At 41.9% G+C, this 13,696-nt stretch overlaps 1 long non-coding RNA gene across 1 annotated transcript; it reads left to right on the top strand.

Annotated features, from left to right (window-relative positions):
• Window positions 1-288: 288 nt before the first annotated feature.
• Window positions 289-12,733, top strand: LOC142776911 (uncharacterized). The gene is made up of 2 exons (XR_012887870.1): window positions 289-453; window positions 12,263-12,733. It is a non-coding gene; the product is annotated as an uncharacterized LOC142776911 (long non-coding RNA).
• Window positions 12,734-13,696: the final 963 nt, after the last annotated feature.

Raw genomic sequence — 13,696 nt, 5'->3', positions numbered from 1 at the left:
GGACATTGGGAAGTCATCAAGAAAGTGAAAAAACTAAGAGAAAAAGCTTATTGGAGAGCTAGCACTTCGACGTTACGTTCGTCCATGTCAGCATCGGAATCCGCCTGAACTGCCTTTATTCGTTTGCGCAAGTGTTTTGTTCTTACCAGCTACGTGCGATGCCATCACACCTCGGACGACGTTGCTGTGTGTGCTCAGTGAATGTTCTCAAAATCTCGATATATTTGAGGACTCTCGTGTGAACTTGAGAATCCCATGTGATAGCTGTCGTCTATTCGGGTGTCTTCGTTTACATTGCAGCACGTTTTTTCTTATCTTCATTATCATATATTCATCTCTTTTCAAGGTACAGCTCCGATATTTCTCCTGACCAGTCATATTATAAGGCCCGATGTCAAACCATCACCAGCTGGCCGGCCCCGGAATATCGGAGTGTTGCTGAGGTCATCACACGTAAGTGTTTTCCTAAACTATTTCATCTGCTGCACTTACCATGCGCGAATTATAGAGTGACGAAGAAACAAGCAAGTACCTAATATTCCTGAAAGAAGTCAATGTGATCGGAGTGCGAAGCCCTCAGCATATCCCTTTTTGCAGTAACAGCTATCCGCAAAAAGTAAGAAAGCGAACAGACTCGTTCATGCAAGTTCTCGGAGATGTCGCCACGAGGCCTTGTGCACGTGCTGGGAGTGGGCACAACACGCGAGTAAGGATGTCTCTTGCTATGCTGCTTGTCTTCATTATTAGCCAACAAAAAAATTTATTAATCAATCAATCAATCAATCATTTTATATTGCACTTCGGCAAATAGAGGACATGGGAAGCAAGAGCTCCTGTGAGCTTGACAAGGCTTACCTGCCTGTTACAGTTCGGCAGGCAGTGACAGCACACAAAAACTGGCGTACGCAAGTAAAAGCACAAAAAGCATACATTATTCTTACACATAGTCTCAGAAAGAACACTACACGTATACGCAGTTCAGGAAAGCTAAATAAATAAAACTACTACATGTGAAAGATAAAACTCAATACTGAATTTTTCGTTATCTCACGAATCGTACAGCACAGGCCTGCAAGATGAAACAAAAAAAAACATTTTGCGATAAAAGGTTTAACACCGAGGGCAAAGTTATTCTTAGCATTTGGGCCCTGTAGTTTGTGCATGGTGTTCTTGTTTCGAACTTTTTCATGAACCGAAAGGGATACGAAAAAAATATTCAGCTATAACTCTACTATATTGGCCAGCATTGAAATATTGTTTTTTACTTTATATTTATAGCTAATAACAGTTTTAAGTTTTCAAAACCGTTGGCTTATCGGCAGTTTGGAAGAGTAGTGCGGAAGGATGTTCTCTGGCTAAGTTGTACATGATGCGTAAAGCATTTTTCTTTAGCACGTGTAGCTTTTTTAAGGCTGTATGCGTGCCAGCTCCCCATGCAAGCTGACATTAATGCACTTGTGCCATAAACAAAGGTTAGAAAGCAACAATTCGATATTAGTTGGAATAAAGTAATTATTGCGGTGTAAAAGACCAACAAAACATGAGAGAGCTGGACAGACGTGATGGATATGCACATGCCACAGTAGCTTTTCCGCAAAACAAACACCAAGCGTTTTAAATGCTGGTACGATTTCTATATTTTTGAATTCATAAGTCAAATACTGATACAATGATACAGTTTTACCCTAGGTAAAATAACCGCAAAGAGGCCTTACAAATATGTGATGAGCAAATAATAATTACTTGCGATAATATTCCGGCCAGCCTCCAAATTTTGCTCCTTCAATAATAACAACTTGTCATTTCTTTTACTGGTTGTGTAAAATATCGTCTTTATTATTATTATTATTATTATTATTATTATTATTATTATTATTATTATTATTATTATTATTATTATTATTATTATTATTATTATTATTATTATTATTATTATTATTATCTGGGGTTTTACGGCCCGAAACCACAATTTTTTTTGAGACGCCGTAATGGAGGGTACCGGATGTTTCGACCATGTGATCTTTAAAGGTACGCTAAAGATAAAAACAATGTTTCGCGTATTATTAAAGTATGATTCCACAATCCAAAAAAAAATGCCACTCTTACCGAGAAACGATGCTGGCTAAGCGAGCAAACGCGCGAAGCGGTAATGCGGGTGAAGACACCAGCTTGAATTTCCCACACCGTGACGTCATACATTTTGAAGGCATCTACTGGGTCCTACGTAGCTTCTAATCAACTAAAATGAAGCACATTATGATTTGTGGAGGCCATGAGCATAACATAAAAAGTTTCTGAAAATTCCATGAAACCATTGTCGCGAAAATAAAAAAAAAACACATTTTTAAAGTTCGTGACATCACGTGCGCGTATTTCCGCGCGAAGTTTAAAAATGAAACTTCAACCTTCATTTCTTCCTCTAATAATAAACGTATCGTGATTGAACTTACGACGTTAGAGTTTTCAAATTACAGTTTATCAATCTAATCTCACTCATTGTTCCACTTTCGTGCCCCTCTAACGTCAATTAACGCACAGTACACGGACCTCTAGCCCTTCGCCTCCATTTAGATGCGACCGCCGCGGCCTTTAATTCGATGTGACATTCCTCCTTGTTTCCTCTTTTCGTGCCCCGCCGCGGTGGTCTAGTGGCTAAGGTACTCGGCTGCTGACCCGCAGGTCGCGGGTTCGAATCCCGGCTGCGGCGGCTGCATTTCCGATGGAAGCGGAAATGTTCTAGGCCCGTGTGCTCAGATTTGGGTGCACGTTAAAAAACCCCAGGTGGTCAAAATTTCCGGAGCCCTCCACTACGGCGTCTCTCATAATCATATGGTGGTTTTGGGACGTTAAACCCCACATATCAATCAATCCTCTTTTCGTTCCAGATGAAATGCGCACAATGTAGCAGACCAGTAGCTGTGGCCTCACCATCCTATCTGAACGTAATGGGTTCAATCCTGGCTGTGGTGGAACATCATCTACGGGGGAGAAATTGATTGATTGGTATGCGAGTTTTAACGTCCGAAAACCACCATTCCATTACGAGAGACGCCGCAGTGGAGGGCTCCGGAAATTCAGACCACCTGGTGTTCTTTAACGTGCACCGAAATCTGAGCACACGGGCTTACAACATTTTTGCCTCTATCGGAAATTCAGCCACCACTGCCGGGATTCGATCCCGCGGCCTGCGGGTCACGGGGGAGAAAACCAAAAGCGATTGCGTGCTTACATTTATAGGTGCACGTTGAAGATTAAACCACACCATCACGCCCCGTAATCATATAGCTGGCTTGCCTGCCAGACAACCACGGTGGATCAGTCGTTACGTGACTCGGCTGCTGATACGAAGGTCGCGAGTTCGATCCCCACCGCATCGGTCCCATTTTGGCAGGGCCGAATGCTAGATTCCCGCGTACTGTTTGATGTTAGTGCACGTTAAACACCAGACGTTCGAAGCTTCTTAAGTCCTCCCCTACGGCGTGGATTATATGGTGCTTTTGTCACGTAAAACAGGAGATATCTGTGCCTGTTAAGCCACAGGTTTTCTTGGGTAAAATGTTTGTAGACTCCAGAATAACGCAGGCGTTGTCATACTACAGCACCCTTGCACGTCAATATTGAACGATCGCTCTTTTTTTTTCTAAAAGTCCTGCTTTATCAGAATATCGAAACCACGAGGAAACTAATAACCATGTAAAAAACAGGCTATACGTGGTGCATTGAATACTAGCAAACCGGTTCTGTGGAAATATATGATCTGTAATAAACCCGTCGTCAGCCCATCTTCTGTGCCGACAAATGCACTGCTCACAAATGCGTGCGAGACGATGCCGCCATCGCAGCTACCTCTGTCAAATACCCATGGCTGCGTATGACCCCGCCGGTATTTGCGAACGTCGGAGCTAGGGTTCTCCGTAGCCGTTTACCGTCATCAATGCTCGCAGAAGGCGAGAGAAATCAATCACGCTGTCCTTATGCAGCAGTTCCCGTCAACAATACAATCTGTCTCTACTCCATCGATCGTCGATAAAGATTCGGCACTTGTTCCGAGTGCAGCCAATGAAGTTCGCCATTCCCTCACCCTTCGTATGCCTCTCACAACTCGTCGTCAGCTCTTCTTGTGTGCCGAATTTAGTTCAATGCTACTCACCATGGAATGGCGTTTTAAAAACGAACATTATAGCTGCAGCTTGCGTCGGTACATTTATTTCAATCTATAGTGTGCCAAGCTTTTCGTGTCCCGTTTGTGGATGTTACTGCGTATTCGACATGAAAATCGTATAGCCGCCTGATGACAGAATAATAGAGCGGCGTTTAAATTTCAACCTTAAGCTCTCAAATGCGTGAGCTGTTGAATGCTGCCCACATTATTGGAGCTTACTGAGATGGTCTCTACTCCTTTATTATTTTTCTTTTGTTTCTCTCTCTCTTTCACAGCAAGCGCAAGCAATTCATTTCTTCTTTGCGAGAACCACAGAGATTTTTTTTTGCCATGATGTTGTGCTGTATTTATTTGGACGGGAGAATGATGACGTGCTCGATATAGATATGCAGTTTTTCGAGCTGCTTCCAAAGGTCACGCACGCAGAGCTTCATAGATGTTTTGACGGATTCGCGTAGTCTGACAGTGAATACCGGTGAGCACTTGCACTCGTTGATATGTCATTTCGAAAAGTGATTACTGTAACGCAGAAAGAAAATAGAAAATAGTTTAAACGAAAGCACTATGTGTCATCAGAGCTTAGCTTTTTTTTTTCGTCATCGCGCTTTTAGTAGCTGCGATTTTCCTCTCCAGAAAGCAGGATTAAAGCGCATTGTGAGAAGAAACTGCCGGAAAGATTGAAAAGCATGTTAAGCCGTGAAGCAACACACACGGGTGAAAGTAAGCCACTAAAGCGAATAAAGCGACACTATATACATGCCACAATCGTTTCCCTAAACGAGTTCTAGTACAACACAAAAAGTTCCGTTCAAAATACGCGATGGACGCGTCTGCACACATTCACACACAATACACAGACGAGATATATTTAAATCAGATTTCAGCGACCCATGAAGCGACACACTTATGTTTTTTTTTTTCTCAAAAAGAGTCAAATGCAGAAAACGAAACTGGGCTAAATGAAACGTGAATATAAAACATGCCAAAGTATCTTTAACTTCTCTAGCAGTTGAAATCAAAAAAATAATAGGGCAATTCCTGACTGTAACGGGAACTCAAAAAGGCAGTTTCTATTCAAAAATGAGCCAAATGCTGCAACTGTTTCCATCAAACAGAGCCACATTCAATAAACCAGCCTTGCGTCAACAATCGTGACCAAAACAACTATATCATCGTTTCATTCAATCAGTTTCATTTGGGCCCTAGTTTCTTTCCTATAATATTTACATTGCACAAGTAGCTTTTGTAGGGCGAGTTAGCACTTACTTAAGGACATAATTTTCTAGCACAAAACTCAAATATAAAGAGTAAACGGCCAACGTTCCTTCTTCTTTTTACCTCCTCGTGTTTGTTTTCGAATTTAGCGCCATGTGATCACGTCTCCCTTTCGCTCAAACCCGTTATATTTATTTATTTATTTATTTATTTATTTATTTATTTATTTATTTATTTATTTATTTATTTACGGATACTGCCAGCCCTTACACAGTGCTTTTACAGAAGTGGAAAAAGAAGTACATGAAAACATAGCGATCCCTCTAAAAAGAGAACATAGTTAACAAATATAATCAGAAGTAACAAGTCAGAGGACAAGAATGAAGTCATCCAAAAAGAAAAAAACGCAACCAAAAACTCAGCCAAGAGCTTTATATATTTGAAGTAAGACATTGAAATGAAGGTATAGAGCACCGATATATTCCTTGAAGACGAAGAAGGCACGTAAAACTGCACGGCATAAAACAAGGTCAGAAGGAGAAGAGCTGGAGCACTTTTCAAGACCTTCAATAGATGCCAAGAACAAGAAAGTTCTACCGACAGTACAGAATAGTGCACCTTTTGCCCGGAAGCACCACTCGCTCTTCAAGTCTAGTCATCGCCATCATGCCCATGCGAAGAAGCACGGCCTCGACAAAGTCATATCAAGTTTATGAAATATTTCATCTCGGTTACATTGTTACAATATTATAGCAGGAGGTCCCGAAGTTTCAGAGAAACTGACAGGGGTTACCTTCAATGGCTACATGAGTTGGGTAATAACAATAAGAGTAGCAAAAGTGTCTGCACGGGTGAACAATGATGATCGAGCTTGACTAACGATGAAAATGCAATCATTACATAACATAATGGCAATACTATTGAAAAAATTACATGAAAAATAAAAAGCAAGTGATAAAACCGGAATAACAAACCAAGAATAATGAACCACTCTACATGAAAAATTCAACTATATATCAGCAGTATCAATTATACAAAAGCAAATGGTAAATGTGAAACTAGCACATAATCGTTGAGAGCTATTAACAGTTATTTAAACAATTCAGATGAGCACACACAGGATGTGAAGTTTATCACGAAATATTATACTATACCGTACATTCGAATAATTTTAGACTTCCTTTACAAGCTAATTTAAGCCCAAAATAAATGTTGCAAACTATCCGAGTCAAATGAAAATTGTACTTCCGAATATCGACGATATCGGGCTGTGTAGATTTTATCCAGAATACATATTTTAGGTATTTAGGAAAGAGGAACATGCTAGCAATGAATTTCTTTAGAAGGGCCGACCACATTATCGGCAGCAAAAAAAAAAAAAAAAGGAAAGTTTCGCAGTCCCAGTTCAAATGCAATAGGTTTGTTTAGAAAAGAGACCCACATATGCCAGTTGTATGCCATCAAATACTTGCCTCGAGCATGTGTGTTTAGCATGTAACTTTTCGAAAAGAAACTGAACCTGTGTGTGTGTGTGTGTGTGTGTGTGTGTGTGTGCGTGTGTGTGTGTGTGTGTGTGTGTGTGTGTGTGTGTGTGTGTGTGTGTGTGTGTGTGTGTGTGTGTGTGTGTGTGTGTGTGTGTGTGTGTGTGTGTGTGTGTGTGTAGGCAATCACGGTGCTTTACAAATTACGGTTTTTCCTTCCAAAATAGTATGTAGGTGTAATGAGCAAACAATTTATGACAGTTTTTTTTATTATTATGAAATATCTTTCTAGCACCCTCTGCACACGCTATTATTACTCAGTGCAGCCCTTGCACTGCATAGAAAAGCACGCTAGTAAAATTCGTCTTTGATCACACACCCCCTCACGTGTTTAAGTTTTCCGCGTTTGCTTGCTTTCTCTGCTGTGCGCTAAATTGTAAGGTGCGTTTTATCGTTGGTGAATGTCTTGAGTGCAGTGTCCCGCGAGCAGTGGAACGATACGGATTACATTTAGCGCCGAATGCTAAATTTAATCGTATCATGCGAAAACGATGTGCTTCGCAAGGATGCAGTAGCAACATACATATGCCTGGAGACCCCATGTATTTTAGATAAGAAACGAGGGCAATGGTTTGGAATACAGTGCTCGCTGGACTTTCATCCATCAGTATTTTCGCAGCCCGGTTGACTTCATGAGCATGCAGTGCCTATTATTTTTCGCGTTATCGGTGAGCAGATCGACAACTATCATGGTACAATTCGCATGTCTGCATTGGCATACGTAGCGGTAATTTATCGGAGCATAACGCAAAAAAAAAAAAACGTTACGCAAGTAGTGTGCGCAGAGTTTTTCGTGCTTTTAACCATTGTGTGCAGTGTAATAAATTTAATTTACTGTGACTATTGAATAAAACTGATATATCAAAATTTTGGCGAGAGTAGGTGTCAGTTCTGCCTGTTAAAGCCGAAGAACACAAGCACTGTGCATGCTAAAGAACCCCTGTATGTGTGAAGTCAATAAGCAACGTTGCAGATATACGCTGTTGGTTGCTTGAATCCATCTGTGGAAGATGTCACGAACGCCGAATAAAAATTCGAAGAGTAAGTTTCCTTGTAAACTGACTGAGGCAAAGTGAATGGAAGTACACTTAAATATCCCTATTTAGTCATGAGTCGGTGTTGGATTAGCTGGCCTTGACTTGAAGCGCACTCGTGGAGGACTCACTGGTGATCACCTCATAGCGCGAGTCCTTAGTCAAATTTCGCGCTAGTGCTCACAAAATGACGTCACTTGTTTACCAGCTATCGCGTCACATCGGCTTTATTTCTTGTTCGGCCGGAATTGTTCCCTCCTCACAGAGATGGCTCAAAGACCCATGAGCAGTTGATCAGCCGCCATTTTCTGAACATATGGGCTTCTATGGAGCCTTCGCTACCAGTTGTGAAGTTGTGCACTATACCAACAATCATCATTATATAAAGATTCGCTTAGCATTGGTTAATTTATATGTGGGGTTTAACGTCTCAAAACAGCCTTACGATTATGAGAGACGCCGTAGGGGAGAACTCCGGAAATTTCGACCACCTGTAGTTCTTTAACGTGCACCCAAATCTGAGCACGCGGGCCTACAGCATTTTCGCCTCCATCAAAAATGCAGCTGCCGCAGCCGGGACTTGATCCCGCGACCTGCGGGTCAGCAGCCGAGTACCTTAGCCACTAGACCACCACCGCGGGGTGATTCAGTGAGCACGTTTACAAGTTTCAACTGTTCCTATTACCAGAAAATGCGTACGACTGGCCTCAGCAGCGATAACGAGGTGACTAAAGGTTGCTTGGAGAACACCATAAAACAATCTATGTTGTCTTCGCAGCAAAACTTCATATTCTCTCTTGGGATTTTCTTTGTAGACCACGAAGAGTGAGCAGCAAGATAGCCCCCTTGCTTTTTTTTTTCTGGAGGAGGGGGGGGGGGTGGAGGTGGGAATACCATTGGTACCAAATGTCGCGTGACCAAGGGATAGCGTGATATGACGACATCTCGTGATGGCCTCATAATGGCCTCCTCATCGACGTCATGTTATGAGTGATAACATCATCAGAAGAGATCTAAAAGCTTGGCAGATACCTCGCCTTCAAGAGCTGACAGCGATAGAAAAATGACATTAGCGCGCCTTATAATGGCAGTTTAAAACGATCCTAAAATTCCTTCCGCAGGCACAGTTGCGAACTGTCCACTGCGCGATGATTATTCCTTTGGCAAATCAAAGAAGTACCCACTACACCTCCGTCAGCTGTCACGCGTACCTGTTCAGCTGCACACTTTTTAATGGGTGGGCAGCTTTAAACCATCCGCTTGTTTCGCAACCCGCATATCTCCAGACATGTGGTGTGATTCAACGATTTTTCCAGGTAGTATTGTATACGTTCACTGGGAACTAAATTGACTGGGAACATCAAACTAGTTTAACGAGTGTCTGGTGAGAGCATCCGCTTTCGCTTGCGTTCTCGTTAGTGTCAGCTAAATGGATCGCCAAAGTTTGCTTCATCAATGTATACTTAACTTGCAGTAGTGATGCCACCGATCCATTTCGTATTTTTCTGGCAAGACTGCGAAGCGTATTTTAGAGAAAATTGGCTAGTTTTGCTCATTTACGGATGGGTGAAGCTCATAACAGGCGTCAATCAGGCATGATCACCCCAAGTGCGTGCTGTTTAATCAACATGGGGTTTGTTATCTTCTCAAGTAAGCGGGCAACTCTTCAATATACATCCACTGAAATGCAGAACAGTTGTCCTATCGTACGATGGTCATGTACACATGTCTCATGTGGTCTTACATGTCAATAGCATTGAGGCCTTCCTGCAAAGTTTTTGCAGCTGAAATACACATGGAGCAGAAGACCACATGCAGACTTCATGTGAGAGCGATCGATATAACATGTGTTGACATGGGTAGTGCCTGCATGCATGGACGTCAGCAGGATTTTGTCCTGGGGTGTGCAAACCAAGTGTTGCATCATGGCGGGAAAAGGGGAGGGCACTGGTGTCACTTGGGGGGGGGGTGAGGGTGGAAGTGCTCGGTGCTCGTGTAGCTTTAGGGTGGCAAGTGCCCTTTTTCACCTCCTGACGTCGCCATGCCTGTGTGTCTGAATATCTCCGATGAGGTGTGCTATAAAGGCTCAGTACTCTAAGCGAATGTCCTATCGTTCATTATGAGGACATCAAGCCGATTAGACAAATCACAGGACTCTGCTATAGGCTTCAGAAATCTTGCCGCGATTTCTTTGCAATTACAGTATCCCCGAATCGAATAATTAATTTTTCGGTAGTTGAAAATGGAGCTGAGGTTGCCATTGCAGTAATGATCTGATAAATGTGTTACAAGCAAGTAATAGAGGTGGGACCTAGGCACGACTTACGAAGAAATGTTGAGTAAAAATGTATGTTGTCATAAGTTAAAGTTATCCAGATTTACGATATATGTCCTTCATCAAATCATCCATGGACAGTGGGAATATTTCTATAAAATGCGTAGTTAAAACCAATATTATCTTCTATTTTTTTAATTTCTCCATTTTCGGTGCAGGGTAGTATTTTTTTATTTTTGAACAGAACAGTATCTTCGTTACATCTGACATTAAGCACGTGGTGTTTACATGTTCACATAAGTGGGAAGCGTCATGCAAGTTGATGTACTGTGTTTTGTCGACTAATTCGCGTTATCCGTCTTTGTTGCACCCAGGTTCCACACTGCTGTGTAGGAGGCTGGAAAATATATAATGCGTTTATGTTATCTCGTTCTCTTCTCTTGCACCCATGCATGTCTGAACGTCCAAGCTTTTTTTCGCGACAAATATATCCGAGCGTACCTAGAAATTTTTACTTTGACTGCTTATCACTCGAAACTAGAGGCGTGTAGGCCATCCATGGTGTGCGTCCAGTAAGGCCAATAGTAATCGTCGGCGCCGCTGTGACACGATTCCTGTGTATGGCAGGATTCTTGTGGATAAAAAGAAAATGACTTTGACTGCATGTGTAACGCTTTCAAGCGCTTTGAGACGTCTTATATCTGTTTAAATTCTGCAGGAGATGTAATATCCTTGAATACAAAGGAAGGCCCCAGGTGTGAAGCATTAGCCTTTGCTGCCTTCTTTGCCTTTAAGTAGTGTAAAGGCCGAAGCGTGCTGAAAGAGTTTCGAGAAAAGAAGCCATTTTGAAAAAATAGAACGCGATTGCATGAATAAAATGTAATTTCATTGCTTTGATAGAGAAAGAATGTCCCATATAAAACGTTTGGTCCACCTCTCGCGCTGGGTCAGAGTGCATGGTGTGGCGGTTGGCAGTTCTAATCGAATCTACAAACAGGGCTCGTACGGGATATGCTATGGTGGGTGCAGCCATATACAATGTCTCGTTTTTCTGCTTGACGAGTCCAATGAATGGCTAAAGAAACACTAAAGAGTTCGGGCGAAGTATCGGCAGCGACATACTTTATAAATCACTACCCTTTCAAACGCTTGGTGCGGTACGATTTATTGAACCATTTATGAAGGAGAAACTGGACTAAAATCAGTATAGACCTATACTGATTTTTAATCAGTATAGACCTATACTGATTGAATTTGTTTTAATTATCATGAGATTTTCATCAATTTTTTTTTTCTAATACATATGACTTTTCTGACGCATCTGTGCTCGGTGCAACTGTGTATGTTTTTGTATTTTGGAAATCTACTTCTTTTCTCTTTTTTACTTATGTGAATGCAATTATGTGAACTTATGTGAACCTGCAATTTTCATGTTCTTTTCTGTACCCCCCCCCCACTATAATGCCTGTATGGGCGCTGTGGGTACTAATTAAATAAATAAATAAATAAATAAATAGTGGTATGTCGTGCTTGGCACAACCCCGTGCATGCGCTTACGTCTACTGCCGTTTCCATTTTTAAGCAGCAATAACTTGTGTCACTTGTGTTGCTGAAATGAAAACTGGATGATGGTACTTCCTGCGACATATATATGTGCAGATCCGTCTTGGTGCTCCCCCGCCGCGGTGTTCAAGTGGCTAAGGTGTACGCGGCTACTGACCCGCAGATTGCGGGATCGAATCCCGGCTGCGGCGGCTGCATTTTCGATAGAGGCGGAAATGCTGTAGGGCCGTGTGCACAGGCTTGGGTGCACGTTAAAGAACCCCAGGTGGTCGAAATTTCCGGAGCCCTCCACTATGGCGCCTCTCAAATTCATATGGTGGTTTTTGGAACGATAAACCCCACATATCTATCTATCTTGGTGATCTCATTTCAGGGAAACATTTCATTAACGCTATTTGTTTCGATACTTTTTGCTATCATACTTTATTCTAAAGTTTATTCATTTATTTGTTTATTTGATTTGCAAACACAGATACACGAGGACACAGAGGAAAGAGGGAGAGAGCAAGCTGGCAACTGCCACCTGGAGGGGCTCAACGCCTGCTCACTCTTTCGGGAGGAGGGAAGAAACAGAGTAAACAAAGATTAGAGGGAAAGAAGAGGAAAGAAGACGAGGAATGAAAAAAAAAAATGACGAAGACTTCAACGAGTATGAGTAAAAAACAAAAATAAAATTTAAAAAAACCGTCCATAAACAGGTGGCTATTATAAGACGTACTAAATAGGACATTTTGTTTCTTATGACGGTGGTCATGACGCTTTATAGTGCCTCTTCCCAAAGCTTGTTTATTGATTGATCGTGTGCCAATTTTCAAGACCGCAACACCAGGTACGGGCTATCACTTCGCGTTTCTCCTTTTTCTGTCACTTTGTTTCTGTATAGGCAGCGTCCTATGGCAGGACCTAAAAAAAAAGGAATGAAATAAAATTCACTTTTATCACATCTTTTATTATGACTATATCCTAATTTTGTACGCTAGTAAATACTCATTGTATCGATTCACACATTTCTATGACCAGAGTTTTCTGTGTGTGTTCCGTCTATGTTGTATTTTCTACAATGTGTGCTTTGTTTCACAGGTATCACTTTTCGCAAAAACCTCCGATTCTGACTCTATAAGAGCTGCATGATCGTGGCGATGCAACAGATTACAGAGGAAGAAGCAGTGGGGAGGAAGAGGTTCTAGCATCTAAAAGCGTCAACGTTGAGCGAATGTGACCGCCGAAAGAGTGACCTCATATCAGTGGCTGCTACTATATACTCGTTTAGGCCACAAACCACACCGATCCGCCGGTAAAGGCGGTTATTCTGAAGGAGAAAGCGCTGTTTTCTGTCCCTGTCTCTTCTTTCCTAGTTACGCCGTAATTACTCGTAGTCTTATGGTGTGGAAATATGTCTATTCTCCTTACTCATCGCGAGGTGATACATCCCTTATCTCCTTGTATTTTTTTTCTTTTTCAAGCAATCTACAATGTGTTTCTTGTTGTGATAAGCAGATGTTATGTATAATATTCGGTTCTTTATTATGTTACATATTCGATTTTTGTATGTTAGCAATAACCGCAATCAGTTGGAAAATATTGCTATTCGAACTCCTTTTCTGTCAAGCTTACCGTTTCACCCAAGTGGTATGGCCTCCTCGTTGACTTCACAGGGTCCATCTGATCATAATCCTGCAACCTCTGCATCAGTGCTGTGCTTCGGCTACGCAAGCAGGTCCATATGGACAACAGTGCTGATAGTATTGCTGTCCATCCTGGGACCAGCGTACTGATCACACATGTTACCTAGAAACTCAGGCCTGATGCATGAGTAACCACACATGATCTCCTCGGCCGCATTTGAGAGGCATTGTCTGTAACACACGAACCCGAAAACACGCACTATTGGCGCGCATGTTCAATT

Source organism: Rhipicephalus microplus, chromosome X, assembly GCF_043290135.1.
Source record: "Rhipicephalus microplus isolate Deutch F79 chromosome X, USDA_Rmic, whole genome shotgun sequence".
Lineage (NCBI taxonomy): Eukaryota > Metazoa > Arthropoda > Arachnida > Ixodida > Ixodidae > Rhipicephalus > Rhipicephalus microplus.
The sequence above is the reverse complement of the archived record's forward strand: the minus strand, read 5'-3'. Positions and strand labels throughout refer to the sequence as shown.